The 17894-nt window shown below is 46.3% G+C and overlaps 1 protein-coding gene across 1 annotated transcript in view; it reads right to left on the reverse strand.

Annotated features, from left to right (window-relative positions):
- KLHL3 (kelch like family member 3) overlaps positions 1-2523 on the reverse strand; it is a 100974-nt gene extending 98451 nt beyond the window's left edge. The window contains exon 1 of the mRNA XM_035560797.2: positions 2339-2523. The gene's annotated coding sequence lies outside the window, so the exon portion shown is untranslated. The remainder of the gene's footprint in view (positions 1-2338) is intronic.
- Between the last annotated feature and the right edge of the window lie 15371 nt (positions 2524-17894).

A 17894-nucleotide genomic window follows, 5' to 3' on the forward strand; every position in this document is an offset into this window, starting at 1 on the left:
AAGCGTTTGCAGCGCAGCTGGACACCGCTGCCCCCACCCAGCAGACACTACGTGGGGCATTTCTGTTTTCCTGAGACTTTCCAGCCATTAAGCATTATAGCTTGCTTGCAGGACGCTTGAGCAGGAGTTTAGCAGACAACCTCTCTCTGTCCTTCTCTGGCAGACACAAACTTCAAGCCTTGATGTATTTTTAGGACTTTTCTACCTAGGAAGTTGGTGTGTCAGCTGCCAAAAAGACAGAAACCTGAGCACTCACTGAGATCACTTCCTAGATAGACTCTTCAGCAATCAGCACGACGTCTGGTAGATCAAGGGACCACCAGCAGTTTAGGCTCAGACCACCGGTGGCTTTCATTAGATGAACTTTTTACCGTAGACACCTTTTCACAAGAGGGGAGCAGAAAGTATATGACCAGAAAAGCTTTCCACCACTTGTAAACAGAAACAGGTACATGCTAGCATAAAATGCTATCTGGGGTGAGAAAAATAAGTCATGCCTCGCTTTTCTAATGAAATGGCACTAAAATCTGAGATTCTGGGCACTGCACCATCTGTGGTTACAAAGCTATTGCTCTGGTTTACATGGAGTCAAGCGCAAGCTAAATCCAGGCCTGGCTTTCTAGCTTGCCTTTGGGTGGAAGTGAACAGATTTGCTTTAGCAATGCACTCAGGTTGCTTGGCAGGCCAACAGGTTTGCACGACACCAGCTGCTTCCAGCTCAAATGCCCCACACGTAGCTAAAATTAGGCTGCTCAGATTTCCTGGAGGGGACTCTGCCGCACAGCCCGCACCCAGCCTTCACGTGGGCTCCCCAACAACAGAGCTCGCTTCTCAACACGAGCCAGGCACACACGGCATTGTGGAAGCCCACACGCCATTGCTCCTCGCTTAAACTAACCTTTTGCTCCCCTTGAACCTAGGGAATGGCACATGCCACTGTCAGTAGAGCCGATTGTGAGCACTGAAACAGGCCGGTCTTCAGCTTCCTAGTTCAAAACCAGAAAACACAGAGCAGGTGTGCCTTTATTGTGCATTTGAGAAACATCTGTGCAAGTTACTTAATTTTATGGAACACTTTGCCAGCTCCATTTTCTATGAAATGGCTTGGGTTTTGTAAAATTATTTCCCTTTAATGTTTTCTTTGACTGTACAGCAATGGCTTAATTTAGGCTGCTCGAATAATGACGACTTGGGGAACTGACACTTTCAATTACATCGTCTAATTCTACAAACATGCCTCTAAACTAGTGATATTCTTATTATTTGCACTTTGCATGCATGATTTATGCTCTGTATAAAAGCTCTGGGGCTGGAATGGCTTTAAAAAATCCAACACCCTACATTTTACAGCTCAAGAGGCCCCTGTTCTGTGCGACCCTGCAGCACGTGTAACGGGGAGGGCAGCACCAACTGCTGCAGCTCTCCCAAAGGTGGTTATAGGATGCACCCTGGTCACTGCAGTTTCAGATGACCACCAGGAGCCCTGCTGGCAGAGCCAGAGCTGCTGGCACAGACTCAGGCTCTCAGACACCAGCAACTGCCCCAGATTCTCTGGTGAAGGGATCAGAGACAGGGCCCAGCCCAGACGTTGGACCAAAGCGAGCAGTTACCAGCCCCTAGCTCTGCCCCTACCCCTCCAGCCTCTGCAAGAGTCTCACAAAGCCGAAATGACCCCAAAATCCCCTCCTCTTCCTGTTGCCAGTGCCAGCCACAGCCCCTGCTTCCCTCCGGCCACACAGCGCTGGTGTCCTGCTCTGCCACCACTTCACACTAAGTCATCCAAGACAACTCCACTGCTGGGGTGCAGCATCCGGCAGTGCAGTTCTTGCGCCCACACAACCTCCCCAGCCCCGGGACAGTAGCACGGGGACGGCTGTCCCCAGCAGCCAGACGGACACCCTGCTGCTGGGAGGCCAGCGAGCTAAAAAAAAACTCCTGGCATGTCAGTGAAACTGGAGACAAGAGAGCTTTAAATAACACTGGCCTCACAACGCAAACACTCTCAAGGGAAAACCTAGGTTTCGTGCTTAATTTAAGGGTTTAATCTCACCCAGGAAATTTGCTCCGTGTGTGGAAGCACTGGCACTGCCAGTCCCCACTGCTGGTGGCTCCACGGGCTGAACACGTGCCAGCATCACCGGTGTTGGTGGAGCTGACACCGGACGAGATTTAAGACCAGAAATCACAGCGGGCACAGAGGTGAGGTGACTCACCCAGACACAGTGCGGTGCCTGGTGGCCTGAAGGCCAAGTGCCGCTGACCCTGTGCGGTGACTTCCCCTGTCCAGGGCACAGGAGGCAGCAGGGACAAGATGCCAGGGTCAGGGCACAGAACTCACCTCTGCTTTCACCACGACTTTCTCTGCTGCACAGCAAGAGCACGGGCAGCTGGGTAAGAGGGAAGGCAGGGTTCAGGAGGTTTGGTTCATCTACGGCTCCACCAGCTGTAAAACATCAGGGCTGCAGGGCAGAAGGATCTGACTGATGCTCAGGATTCGCTGTGGGATGGCCACCCAGGGCACACCTGTGTGACAAGAGATGACAGAAGCTATAGCAGGAGAAAGATATCATGCAGGTTCTGCGAAAGCTACCCCAGCTTAATATTGCTTCTGAGGGCAACTTCGCTATTGGCATCAGTCTACAGACATCACGTTTGAACGTGTTCCCACCCGAGGCCATGCTTTCTCTTGGTTCCTGTTCAATGCAATTTAAATGCTAGGTAAAAGAAAGAGGCTCTGGGACTGAAGAGGCTTTTTTTTTTCCTCCATTTTTTCCATTTTGGTGATTACTGATATAGTACTGCCACCCCATGATGTGGCAGTCACAATTCATTCAGTGCTGTTCACAAAAATTTTCTTCATAAGTATCAGGTCTGGTCTGGGGAGAGCAGAGATCAGAACACACCACGCGCTGCAGAAAGTGCAGATGTAATGCAGAGAAACAGCAAGTCATCGCGAGCACCGGATAGCAAACCCCTGAGTCATGCACAGTTCCATGCACTGACCACACGATTCAGATCTCCTAAGCCTGCTGGAATGGGATCTCCACCTCTTTGGAAGGTGTGCCCACATGAAGCACCGAGCTGGCTAGGCTGCGCTCTTCCTTGGCCCCGTTAACTTAATCCTCCTGATGACTCACAGCAAAGTCACCACCGCGCTCTAGGGTGACAGGGGCAACTGGCTGGCTGAACAGCCTACTGCAATTTTTTTCTACTTAAAAAAAAAAAAAGCACAGGGGGTACAAAACCCCCATTTCTGGGATGTAGAGACCATTCCCACACGAGCATCACCCGACAGGAGCTGCTGAGGCTGTGCCCACTGCAGCGCCCGAACCACAGCTGCAGGCTGTCTTCACGGCACGAGAACCTTCCTGCTGAAGAGCCCCCTGAGATTTATTTTACCCCCTTTGGATCCTCATGATTTCAAGTGGAAGCTTAGCATCTCTTAAAATAAGCTCTAAGCGTCTTAATTTCGGTGCTTAAAAGGGGATTTGGTCACTTGGTTCTAGGAACTGTTTGACTCCAGTTTGACTCAAGTGTCCGATGTCCGTCGGCAGTTCAGCTGTCGCCCGAACGAGGGGTGGGACAGCCAGGATTTTCCAGCCCTGAGAAACAGCTGTACCCAAAGGAGGCGGGTGACAGGAGGGACAAAGTTAATTCACTCCCAGCCCTCGTCTGCTGCCCATTCCCAGCCGCTGGGTGAGAGGCCTGGCTCCTGCGGGGCAAGCACCCCGCTAGGCGGCCCCCGAGCCCCGCCTGGCGCCACGGGGCTCACCCCTAACGGCTGGACCTGGGAGCCTCAAGGCAAGCAGAGGGCGACGTGGATGGAGAGGTGATGAGAGCCCCTCTTCTTACACCACACGGTGAGCAGGACGTGTACCCTGAGCGATAACATGCTGAGTGCACGCGTGGCAGCACTCTGCCCACTGACGCCAACATCCCACAGGGTGGGGATGTGACATTCCTCGTGACACTCTGCTCTGTACAATGGTCAAACTCGTTTTAAGCTCAGAGACTTCCAGGTATGGAGGCAGGACACACTTCTCAGCAGCTGTGCTGGTCTCCATGCTTGGAAGTCTTTGCTAATCCCACAGCAAACTTGTCCTTGGGAGCCAGCGCACCTTTTTGTCTTTCCTGGACAGCATATATAGAAATCCCCAAAGGACTTCCACCTACAATTTTTCAGATGCCAATCTAATGTCCTACCTGCTTAGAGGAAGGCATTAAAAACCTAACACACAGAACACGAACCTCTGAAATAGCACACTTAAGTGCTACAAGTCCTGAACATACGCTACAAGAACTGCCTTGGTATTGGGCTGCATTTCTACGATTTAGGACTCCCATCAAGCTTCAAATCCAAGCAGGACTTTGCAGTTTCTGTAAATACCTTACTGATGGCCACAATAACCTCTTCAGCTGTTTGCTTATTTTCAGAATATCTTAGCTGATGCAAGCCCACCCACCTCCCCATCCCGAGAGCAGCCAGTAGGAATTCATTGCACAGCTTGAAACTATCACGGATTTCCCTGCCACCTAGCCTGTCATCTCAGGAGCCTTGCTGGGTTGGAAATGAAACCAATAAAAGTGCTCTTTTCTCACATCCTACAGAAGCCTGGGTATTCACCACCACCCCCCAACACGCCAGGAACAACAGAGAAGCCACTTTCATTGCACGTAATCATGTCACCAAGTAACTTGTAACTAGAAAGCTCACTGCTGAAGTGGTGACGATTTCCCCATTTAGCCCTGTAGCACAGAAGACAAGCTCAAAACAGTGCTTTTGCCTTCCCACTGCCTTTGGGAAAACCTCATTCTTTGTGATCCTACTTTCAAATCCCTGTTAATTTGTATAGGGCAGTGCCACAAGACATCCAAGCGTCTAGCGTACGCTCTCAAAGTTTGAACAGCTCTATAAAAATAAGCAACACCCCCAAGCGCATGCAGACGGCTTGCAGAATGCATCACTCAAACTGACTGAAGGTTGCTATCCTGTATTTCTATTTCAGCCTGTTTTCTAAATAAAAGGCATGCCACTACATTAATATGCTGATGCAGTCTAGGCCTGCCCTCCCCTCTAAATGTAGATTCAGAATTGCACTCCTCCCCACTCCCCACACTCTTTATAACGTGGTGTATTTCAGATGCAGCAGATGCTCATTTTGATCCTAAAACAGATTTAATGGGTTTTCCATGATCTAAACACCTGGCAAAAGGGCTTCGTGCAGCCCTAATACTTTCCTAACGCGATGTTAAATTTGTCCTAGTGTTGCATATAGCATAATTCTGCAGCCATGTCAACTATTCAGGTAATGCTAGAATGTCGTCATTATGGTTTATGTCAGCAGCATGATCTGTATGTACCTTGTAATCATTCTGGTGTTGGGTTGCAAAGGTCCCCGGACTCTTCATTTGGCTGAGTCTAATTCCATCCTCCTCACAAAGATCTAGGGTTACACTAAGTAAAGGTTGACATTTACAGGAGACACTAAGACTGCTGGAACGACTCGCCAAGGTAAAGCCCTGGCTGTGTATTCTTTCAAGGGCGTAAGCTGTGCAGTGCCAACGTTTCCGCTAGCCTGCTGTGCTCAGTGAGGCAAAACAGGCTGGGGGCACGGCATGCGGGGAGCCCAGAGCTGCGTGTGTCACCGCAGTGCTCCGGCAGCGCTCAGGGACAGCACCCCAGGCACCTGAGAACAGGGAGCTCAGGAGGGCCTGGAGCGATCGCTCCCCACGTAAAGGAAGGGAGGCATCAGGGTCCAAGTGCATTTACCTTCCTACGTTCATCCCACCCTCTAAAGCAGCACCTGCCAGCACATCCAGCACACCTGGAAGTCTCCTGGCTTACCAAACATCCTGAGCCCCTGAAGCATTAGGTCTCACAGGCAGCTTCAGACTAAAAGCTGCCTTTTTAGGTGATGAAGCTTAGAAGTGTTTTGTGTTTTGTTTTTTTAAATCTATTCCCTTGAATTGTTCATTATCCAAGTCCAGTATTAACAGTGAAAACATCCAACACACTCACTAGAAGCAAACTGAAAAAGAACCACACAATGTAAGACAAGATCACAGCATCTAACACGGACCGTGCACAGAAGGATGAGTTGGTCTACAAAGCAGGGTGCTGCAAGCAACGTGATCCTCACGGATGGCTTGTGCATCAAACTATAGACACTTAGAGCTTGCACAGACAGACTTCTCTATGATGGAGCCTCCTCTCAATAAAACTAGGAGGATCCTGCTTTGGCAAGAGATTAGCTTGTCCTTCCTTGAGCTCGGTAACTGCAGCATCACATATGTAGCTTCTGGTATTCACTGGGTGAACGCTGACTGCTCTGAGTGCTGCATGGCACCAGTCCAGTTTCACTTGCAGGTTTGACAGCCATCATCTTTGGCCATGGTCTCTGCCACATCAGGAGGTCTTAGCTGCAGTCGCCACGTTGTGAATAATGCCACACAACTATTTGTCTCAAGCACAAGCGCATAAGCTAGTGCTGGCATTAGCTGTTCAGAGCTAAAGATCAGAGCCCATTTTATCAGGGCTGGAAACTTGCCACAAGTGGGCCATCCTCTCTCTAAGATCTTGCCTCAGCTTCAGATAAGCCACGTCCCACTTCCCTGAGCAAGCCTCCTGAAGCACCCCACCATGCTTCAGTCTTAAACCCCAGCCTGCCACAGCCTCGCTTCCTACCACTTCACTTACCCTTGCTCAGGGTACATCTGTTCCTTCTGCTTGTATGCACGCCTTCCTCAATTGAAGATCGATCATGGATTTGGAACAGCCAGAGAAGCGTTCCACAGAGTGGAACAGCCAGCAGTGACAGCGTGCCTACAGGACAATCAAGTCTTTCGTTGTACAGAAGTAAAGGGGCCGTAGGTCATACAATGCCGCTTTGTTAACGCTGTTTCAGTTGTGTGGGAAGACCTTTAAAGCAGATGTCAGCCCAGAAGTTCCTTTCACAACCTGCACGTCTGATTTTTACCACCCTTTTTCTTTGGAGGAAAAAAAATCAGCCCATTTTACAGGTACTGAAAACCGACTACACTGCCCATCACCTGACAGACTGCAAGGAGGCAATGCCAACCAACACGGGGATCCAGGGTGGACTACAGCCAACATTGGTTTGTGGCGGGAGCCCAGGGCAACTCAATAACATTGGCTTCCCTTGCCCTCCCTCCCACATCCAAGGATTTAGGATTATTCAGCAGTCCTTGCATCATAGCACAGCCCTGCTGATGGTTGTGTGATACAACCTTGGACAGGAGCCATCCTCGAACTGCTTGAGGGATACTTATAACTCAAGAGCAACAGACAGAAATATGAAGGCCATGGGTGGTCTAAGTACACGTGTAATTGCTCTGCTGGATCAGGGCCAAGGGCAGTGCCGCAGGTTTGAACGAGGCGCACAGTGACATGTTCTCATCAGGGATGTCCAGATGCCCTAGAGCAGCCCATTGTCTCACGTAGCTGCCTACGGTTGTCAGGTGGCTGCACCAGGCCACTTCAACCAGAAAGCAAGCAGCCTTCTCTGTAATCTCTTTTGATTGTTTTGGAGAAGGACAGAAAGCAGGGAAAGAGAAGACGTCTCAGATAAATTATTTGGACCAAATCGTTTTGCAAAGCCTTGGAACAGTTCAAATGCATACACTCATTTTGTTTTTATAGCCAACCGACCTGTTAGAGGTGCCTAAATCCCAGTCTGTGGAGGCACCACCATATCTCTGCACCGTGCTCCTATCTGCATCTGTTTAGACACTTCAATCAAAACACAGAAAAACCCTAACAGAACCCTGGAGCCCGATCTCACAGGTTAATTCTGTTCTTTGCAAAGGTGGCCTTGGTTAAACATCGCCGTGCTCTGGAGGTGACCTAAGCCTACTCTCAAATACTGAAGGATGCTATTATTTTCTTTGGCACGTACCACTTGCTCTCTGAGCAGCATGCTTTCTGTTCACAAAGCATAGCCATCATGTCATAAGGAAAATGAGACAGCTCTAAACACGCTGACTTATGTTTGTCTCTTCAGGTTCCCAGGGTAAATCTGAAGGCTCAGCCTCCTTGCAAGACTCAGCATCCTGGCAGGGCCAGGGGAATGTCACAGTAAGTGCAAACATTGTTGTGTCAACTATATTCGGCCTCTTAAAGTCTTTGTCGCCATCCTGCCTTATTTTTCCCCCCCCACACACACTAGGAAAAAGTAGAAAGCCACCAGCATTTTGCTGACCACTGGTTCCTCAGCCATCTAGCAGCTGGTCAGTCCACCAGAGTTGCACCACCTTAATTCAGTCATAATCCCCAAAGAGCAGTTTACACGTTTTTTAAATTATTATTTATAGTACCTCAGAGGTATTTTGTAAGGATCAGCTCACACACATATATTCAACAAGCGACAAAGAAGCAAAGGTCATCATGAATATCAAGATCTGGACCCTAAGCCCTGGAAAAAGAATTTCTGTCTTGGAACGTTTCCTAGCTGGAATTGCTAAGAGAACTGATGGAGCAGGGGATAAGGCTGGAAATACTTGAGTGGCTGCCACACAGCTTAGCCATTTGTCAGCCTCCTTCAAAGATTCACTTCAGAACAGAGAGTTGATTTAGAGCACATACTCAGTCAAGAGCTGGGGAATTCAGACTATCTGGAGACCGACTGACATCTGAACTCAGGCTGGGAGGAAAAGAGCTGACCTGGGTTATTTTGGAGAAGAGAGAGATTATAAAAAAAAGACCATTACCCCAACAAAACAAACCCAAACACTTCAGTTGCACATTTATACGTGAGACACATGGTACAAAAGTTGAGAAGAATATGAGCAAACATCAACACTCCACCATAGAACAAGGACATATCTTGCTCTGCAAGTATTTATCACATTAAAACTGCTGTTCTTGATTAATCAGAGACCTTATTCTAAGCTCTATGTCAGTTGAGCTCTAAGGAAAATGCCAAGACAGAGTAGCAACGTTCCTTCTCATTTCTCTACATTCAACCTCATTGCAGTTACCAAATGCACCACAGATGACAAGTAAAACTAGACCTGGAAACAACTAAGTCAGGTACAGATCTCCGTAGAACGGGACAATTACTAGAAAGCAACACGGATCTTTACACAAACCACAAAATGTGGGCATTGGACTGACTTACAATGCAAGACCAGCAACACTTACCAGTTATCAGCTCTTCTTTCTACTGATTTGGTGGTAACGGTCCAGTGACGCATTTTCTCTTGGAGCATTTAAACAGAGACTCTCCACTGGTTATGTATTAGGCTGGTGCATGAACAACAGAAAAAACACTGTCATCTTCTTCTGTTTCAAATAACGTGCTAGCAACACAACCAGGTTTCTGCAGATCAGAAATTCAAGCTAAAAAAATTGCTTTTCTTCACTATATATAGATGCAGAGTCCCTCGGCAAGCCTGATTGGGTCTTCCTATGGAAGCACACCTGTGTTTACAAAGGTAAAGAGCATACATTGTCTGAGCAATGCAGCCTGTTCTGTGACTTCAACTGCTAGCATTAACATCTTGAGTGTTCTTGTTCTATCAGAAAATATTTAGAGGCTGTAATATTGGCTCATTCACATTTCAAAAAAGCCAACGCACTTAATTAGTGATGCTATCAAACTAGCATTTTAATTCGTAGCTGATCCAGACAGAATTACTCACATAAATTCATCTCATTTATTTCCTACAAAGAAGGCTGAAGTGGAAATCTCTCACAGAAACCTTCCTTATTGTGTTGTATCCAGTGGAATAGATTTTTTTTCCTGCATTTTTATCTTCATTTGAATGCATAAGTAAGCTAAAGCATTTTAATAAGCACTGGTCTACAGGTGAAAAAACCTCCACTCACAAGCCTCTTCAAATACATTTAGAATTAAATTATTTTAAGTAAAATAGGGACACCAAATCATCTTCACTGAAGGGTGTATTGTTCCATAATAATTGTTCCAGTGTGGAAATACTTTTGTCAGCCACTTAATGCTGATTTCTCCTCTCCCCCAGGGTCTACAAAACATAAGAGCTACAAAGGGTCAATTAGTGGTATTTGAATGTCGCATTCGTGCTACACCCACCTTACACGTTCACTGGTACAGAGAATATGATCAGATAACAGATTCCGCAGATTTCCGAATACTACGAAAAAGTAGGTATTACTACGCCTGTCTGATGCAATTTTACTGGGACAGGGACAAAACAGCAAGGAGAATTGCTGTAAAAATTAGGAGACGGTACATGTTCATAGAGTCTTGAGTTAAGGTTAAAAGTATCAGATGAAGTTGCAGGCAGCTGTGCAGAGTCTGTGCTTCCTTTGACAATGCGTGAGCAGAGCAGGAGCAATGGGAAGAGACTGGCACAGTGACAGGGTACTGCTGAGCCACAAGGGCACTGCCACTGTGCATTATAACTAATGATGTATTCAAGGAAAAAAAATGAAAACATTTTAAAGAATTTATCATATTCCCAGGCATGAGGTCATAGCTCCAGTGGACCAAGTTCACAGCTGGACTAATTCCAAAGTCAGTGGAGCTGTTTCTATACCACCTCAGCGGAGGGGTGTTTGTACCATCGGGTCCCAGCCAAACCTGACGTTTCCCTATCCAGATGGTATTCCTTCTGATGGACAGAAAGGGAGATGTTCCCTTTTGTAATCTCACTGACAGCTGAGCTGGGAAAGGGAGAAAGGGATGAAGGTCTTTCTTCCAGTCTGGCATTATAACCATTTAATACTTTTTTTCTCTTATTTTGAGCAGAGGCTTGTTCATCATCAGTTCCTGGTAAGTACGCTGCAAATTTCTTTGTTAGACAATTCACTGGTTTACTACCTCAAGCTTAGTTTTCCCCACCTCATCCAATATGAAACAATCATGTTCAAAGGGTAGCCAGAAGACAGCATGCAATGTCAGGCAAAGAGTTTTGCTTTTGACAGAAGCACCTGAAAGGCCCCCAATTTATTCCACAACAATGAAATATCATCCCTTTTACATTCAAAGACATGTACCCTATAGTTAAGGGAAAACATATCAACTATGTGGCTTTTCTGGGGTTTAAACCCGTGCAAGAGAATATGCAATTTAGCAAAAAAAAAATAAAAATATATATATATAAAATTGTGCCTTGTTTCCTTAAAGTCCCAGGAAGAAAGACCCTTCCTTCTCCTTTGCTCCTTCTGAATCCTTTGACTTCCTATGCTCTTTGCATCACTTTTTTGCATTTCACTGCTGCCAAGCCCCACCACATATAACAGTCCTTCTACAATGACCGATTCCTACACATTGACATATAGCTTTTATGACACAACAGCATGCCTGAATTTGTCATTTCAGAGGAAGTCTGCACCCTGGTCATTACAGAAGCTTTTCCCGAGGACTCTGGAATATTTAAATGTGTTGCTGAAAATGAATTTGGATCTGTAGCATCCAGTGCACATCTCTCTGTTTCCGCAGGTGAGCATACATGCATTTCTGAGCTGAGCAACTAAGCACAAGAGAATTAATTTGCTGCTGTTCAGTGTCAGGCAGAGCCACAGACATCTACCAACCAGAATTCAGACCCAAACACTTCTGTAGGCTCACAGAGAAATGCCCCCAGAACACCGTCAGCTTGGGTGCTTCTCAAAGCTGAATGCAAGTTATTCTGCATTTCTGCTCCTGGCCCTTCCTCTTCATAGGTCAGGACAACAAGGTGCAGATGTAGATCTCTCTGACAGAGGATTCTCATCCCTGAGCTTCATCCCTTCAGGAATCCTAACTTAGCCCAACACACTGGTTGTATCTACACCTTGCTTATTGTAACACACAACTTGTCTGGCTTGCGCTGTCTAAACAGAACAGCACTTTGTGTGTAAGCCAAAGCTCACCAGCCCCAGCGAGGAGACAAGTTTGGCTAACGCAGCTGTGCAAGTTTTGGTTTACGCAGGGCGCAGGCAGGTTGAACTCTCATCCACCTGCCCAGACACACTAGTTTCACTCCCTGTAACTGCAGCGTGCTGTACTAATGAACCGTTTTCTGTCTTCTGCCTGACCTGGGAACAATTCTACTTCCAGGAGCAAAAGAGCTGGAAAGCTTTGCAGGTGCTGCCCGCTTGCCAGCTGTGCAAGTCACCATGAAGAAACCCACCTTCGCGAGGAACAGCCAAGCTGCAGGCAAGGACCGTGACGCACCCAGCCTGCCGTCCTACAGCACGGACACCCCGGGGCTGGGGAACCGAGCGGAAGCCACAAACTTCGGCCAGATGAATTCAAAGAGTGAAGCTGAAGATTTTCACGGCGTTTATGAGAATTCACCTCAAGCTTCTCCTCTGCGGTAAGACAAAGAAAAATCACATCCCTTGGTTAGTTTTACACCGTACTTAGGGAATTAACTTTCTAGTCATCCCAGCAATACAACTGCAAAGCTCCTGTGTCCCATACCCCAACAGCTGAAACACACGGGCATGCAATAACCTGAGTTGTTTTCCTGTATGACAATAGGAGCTTGCAACACCAGCCTAGCTACACAACAGCACAGGCTCCATTTGGCAAAGTATATAACAATCTAAGGCCTTGGGTAGGTGGATAATGGTATTTGCAGAAACGCCTATCTCTAAGTACCTTTAAAAGCATAGCCCCAAATAATTATCCTCTAAAAGGCCTTTGGCTCCACAGCAGAGAAAAGGGAAAGGTCACAGTACCTGGGAAATTTCAAGTAACTGCTCTCTTGCCACCAAGTTCTTCTGTAGCTTTGACAAAGTGGCCTCACCTCATGTTTCCATTCACCACTCTGTAAAATAGCAATAAAGCTTGAGATGCTGTAAGTGTGGAGCAGATCGTACCTATAAAGTGCTCCACAGGGGACAAGTACCAAACGAGTAACCCACTGAATAGAAAGAAGACTGTCCTGTGTCATGGCAGGGCCTTTTCCTGCTCAGGAGATGGGGATTTTCCTCAAGAAAAAACATTTATTCTTATATCAAGACTCAAGCCAATTCCTGTCCCAAATACAACTCTCAAGTAACTATGTACTTCTGGCATTATTAGTTATGTTGTTTAACTATTCCAGAGAAACCAAGCACGTTAGAACTTACAACTTCACAATTCCACCCCAAATTTTAGCAGTATTTTCCAGGTGTTTATTGGCATTAACATAGACCTCAAATAGCAAGAGTTAAGAGGTCCAAGCTCAGCGCTGCAAAGCAATTTCTTCAGTTCTGTTTGTGAAGGGGAAGCTACGAGGCAGACGTGTGCCCCCTCTCCCTGCTGAATGCCAGTAATGCATTACAGGGATACTGTTACATCGTGTGTAAACGGCTGGCTGTGACAGAAAGCATTCTCCGTGCTATAGATTATTTTTGGATGTGCTCAGCCACTTTAAACCAGTTGTTTTAACAATTCTGAACGCCCTCCTCCAAATTCACTACTGGAGAGACCATACTGCAATATAGATTTCTCTGTGCACAGGAACTTTTTACTACATTACTGAGTAAAAATGGGGTTTGCTTCAATAACCTGCAGATCCCCGTGTTGTCCATTTAGCCCCAAGCTCACCCATGAAACCCAGGCAGTCGATCTCTAGTGAAATCAGCTGGGACCCTACAGAGAGCCCACTGCAGAACCAAAAGCCTGGCTGAAGCTAACTAGCACAGACTTCAGAGACTGCAGCACTGCCAAGCAGCAGAGGGCTGCCTGCCACCTGTGATGGTGCTGTGCATGTGCTGTCAGTGCCTTCACACATCACAAGCCAAGCACGTGAATGCAGCTCTGTATTCGAGTCAACTCACACCCAACCACCCCAAATCCAATCCGAGACAGAAAGGTGAATTTGCTTGGGAGTACCTACTGCAGACTTGCATCCCACTGCTTGTAATATTTACCTGATGATTATTTGGAACAAGAGCAGACTGTTAATTGTCTGCCAAGCAAAAATGAAAGCTTTTTTTTTTTTAAATAAAATCTCTGGCATAATTACCTCTGGGAAGGAATGGGGCAGTTGCAGACATTTGCTGACTCTCCTTTTACAACAGGACTAATTTTTCCATCCTCTCTCCAGATTGCTCAAAGGCAGCAGGCAGCCTGTACTTTGGCATTTCTGACAAGCAACACGTGAGGAGGCTCTTTTAGATGATACTTCAATGCTAAGGTTATGGCTTGCAGCACTGCCAGTGAGCTGTGCTTGGGTTTTCATTTTTAAAGTTCTGGTTGGTTTTTAATGCGATATCTGATGTCCTGCATGAAGGGATATAACATATCACCAAAATCTGCCATGTAATAGCTTTGAAAAAACATGGTTTATATAAAATATTGACTAGTGTTAACTAAAAAGGCTAAGTAGCGTACAGAGCTGCAGAGTGCTTTCAGTTGGCAGCAATACTGAACCGCATTTTGGAAGGCATTTACATGCCTCAAGATACAGAGAAAAAACTACTAGACTTTCTAGAAGTATCCAGCTATGAGCACTTAAATATTTTTGAAACACACAGCCTCATTGCCATGTGCTTTGAAATATTGTGAATGGGACTTAACATTGTTGCTGTTAAATTAAGCAATCATCTCTAATGATTAGCTGTTATTTTTAACTGCCTTGGTAGAAAGATTCAGCCATATAACTCTATCACGTACATGGTTGAAACTGTTACTGAAGACAAAAAGAAATACCGACAAATACCACGATGAATGAATGCAGTCCTTGTATTCATACTTCTCCAAAATATTGCTTAGCAACGGTCACTCTACAAAAGCTAGAAAATGCAGTTGGAGAAGACCGCAGCTACCAGCTACTTCTTTCAAGGCTTTTGTAGCTACAGGTTACAGCATCCTTCTCATCAGCGTTAAAAAAGCAGAGCAAAACCAGCCCCTGTTTGACTCTGTACAGATTATTATCTTTATTAAAGCCAGTTAACCCAAGCAAAGAAGAGGTTTCATGCACTAAGTATACTGCCAGGTGTTTTAGGTAGTTTTTACAATTACTTCATAAATACACAGAAAATTCATAGCTTTTTCTAGACCTTTGTTGCTATACCACTCAAGAAACTAGGAGAACCTGATCAGAGGCACTGCGTCACCGTTCACAGAAAGGAAACTGAAGCAGTACAGAAAAGCTAACCGCTAACAGTGCTGCTCAGGGTACTATTAAGTTACCCCACCATAAGCTAATAGATTCAGTCCTCTGCCTTTTTTATCACTTGAGCTTCTAGTTCTTTCAAGTTTTTTGCCTACCTTCTGGATGTCACTTTTTCCTGTTCCTTCTCATTCATACAAGTCTCCCGGTCGCGTTCAGCCTTTTGAGTGTACGAAGCTGTCCTCAAATTGATGTCTTGCAGCCAACTTCAGTTCTGAAAAGAGTGCACTGCACCCTCATTGAAGTCCCTGGGAAGCCAGAGAGCCTGTCTGAGCACAGAGCCTGACCTTTAGCATGCTTCCTACACCACAAGCGATCATGCTACACTTACTGTCTATTATTTACTTTTTAAAGTACTCAACTCCCTCTGGACAAACTACACAATTTTTGTTCTTTCAAAAAAAAAAAAAATTAAAAAGCAACAACAAACAAAACAACCTCTCCAACAACCAGGGCCACACTTCCTCCCTTAATCACTTTCGTCAGGAGGAATTTAAATTAGCACTCAATTAACACCTGCTGTGTAGATTTAGTTCGCAAATACTGAGTTGATGTTTAAATACAAACCCTAAACGTGGATTAACTCTTGAAGACGGCTGTGCTGAAAGACACACGTACAATGAAGGGAGAGAAGAGGAAAGTTAAAGCCCACACACAGCCTGAGCTGCTGTACTTACAGGGCTGGAGGTTTTTTAAACAATAGTGTGCATGTTAGGCAACAGTTGCTAAAGTATAATTAAGACACTTAAACACTATAATGATAATTTAAGATGTAATTAAGCACTAAAGCCTTTGATCAAAGGGATACAAATCACCTAATCTACCAGCAGAATCTGTTGCTGTTCTGGTGAAAACAGCCGAGCTGGATCCTTAATTCCAAGTTAACACACATAATAATACCCACAAGTAGCAATATACCATCAAACAACATTTCACCATCAAGTATACCTAATTTGTGTTATTCAGTGAAGGACTGATGCTTCAGGCACACTTCTGATTATTCCACCCCCACGAGTGATGCCACAGCTTTCCATTGTGCAAGGAGGCCTAGGTACCGCTGTGCACCACAGCCAGCAGGTGCTGCTGCAGGGTTACTTCACCTGCATTTATGTCGAGCTTTCGGTATCTGCTGCCTTTAAGCCTTAAAAGCAGTGCCAAGTTTTATCACTACCGGGGCAATTAGCTGCTGTAGCTAACAGTTATGGTATATGAAGAAAGAAGGAGTTTCACTGAGATGCTTAACAAAGCAGGATTCGGGGGTGTCTCAGCACATAGCAGCAGCCTTCTGCTGCTGCCTGCTACAGGCAAAAGCTGCTCTTCTCTTCAGCACCTGCAGGACTTCTTCAGTTCTTTGCTTTCTCCTGCTTAGTCCCAGGATGTCACAGGAAGCAAGGCTGACCCTCAGCAGTTTGATCGGTGGGGAGGGCCGGGAGCTCCATGCCCACTGCTGCTGCCAGCCTGGGCAACCCTGGAAAACCACAGACTTCACAAACAAAGCCTCAGCTGCCGACTGTGTGGAGCGAGACCAAACAAATACCTGTGCTCTGGGAACACCCATGGCTGCTCCAAGTTGTGGCCTGACAGTGAAGCCACTCATCCCACAGTGGCCATGCAGGGCTGAGCCCCAGGGAACCATCCCAGCACCGCTCCTTTAGGAGGGGCCTGTCTCAGCTCTGTCTCAGCCCCCTGTCGAGCGGGGTCTGGGCCTCGCTCCTGGAGGGGCTCAGCTCCTCCATGAGCCCTGGAGGCCCAGTCTGGCGGTGGTGCACGGACACAAGGACTCGGGGATGCTAGGGCACGGGGATGCTAGGGCACAGGGATGCTAGGGCACAGGGCATGGAGATACAAGGGCATATGGCACGGGCACAGGACACGGTGATGCAAGGGCATGGTGCCGCCATGCGGGCACGTTTTACCGCTGCCCACACTACGTGATTTGCTGACCACAGGCACCTGCCAAAAAATGAGGCTCTGGCCCTTAAATGAAGTGCCCCCAAGAGAGCTGGGCTGGTAGAGACTCTTATTCTGACACTGGTGTAGCAGGAGGACAGGCAGGTCCAGCGGTGTCATTTGTTGGCAGCACATTAAAGTCTCTGGTCTTATAATGCTACGCAGAGGGCTACTATGACAGTCTGTGTCAGTGAATGACAGCCCCTTCCCAAAATACTGGTTAAAGCCCAGGTGACAACTTCCAGGCTGTAGGTAAGGTCCTTTTTTTTTTTCTTCCATCATTTTTTATTTCAAATCTGCTACTGAGCTGGCATGAAAAATTGCAATGCGACAACTAATGCTGAGATAAAAATGTACCTTTAAGGTACTGTGAGTGCAGAGAAGGGAAAAATGTTTCTTTTTTAAAGAAAGCAAAGGGTTTCTTACTGCTCTTTGTTTTCATCTGGTAAAGTCAAAAGTTTACTGTTTGTTTTCCAAATCAAGGTGGAATGATTTGAGGGCAATGTAACTTATCCCTTGCTGTGACGGGTGGATCTGTGCATCATGGGGCAGTGTTCATTTAGTATCTTATTTTACTGCGGTATTTTAGAAAAGAAAGTAAAGGTCACTTGCTGTACATAGCCTGTAGATGAAATGAATGAACTGGTACACAGGCAGTGATATCAAAGTGGTACAAAAACAAGATTCAACAAGTTTTTTGCACTAGTGAATGAGAACGTAGTTTGGATATGCTCCAAAAATTTCAGCTGGCTTCAAATTCCAAGAACACGACAAGGGGAAAACCAGGGAATTTTTACTACAAAACCTGTTTACTTACTGTTAATTTACAACTAATATTCGTAACTACTTTTAGG

The sequence above is a fragment of the Cygnus atratus genome, chromosome 14, assembly GCF_013377495.2.
Source record: "Cygnus atratus isolate AKBS03 ecotype Queensland, Australia chromosome 14, CAtr_DNAZoo_HiC_assembly, whole genome shotgun sequence".
NCBI lineage: Eukaryota > Metazoa > Chordata > Aves > Anseriformes > Anatidae > Cygnus > Cygnus atratus.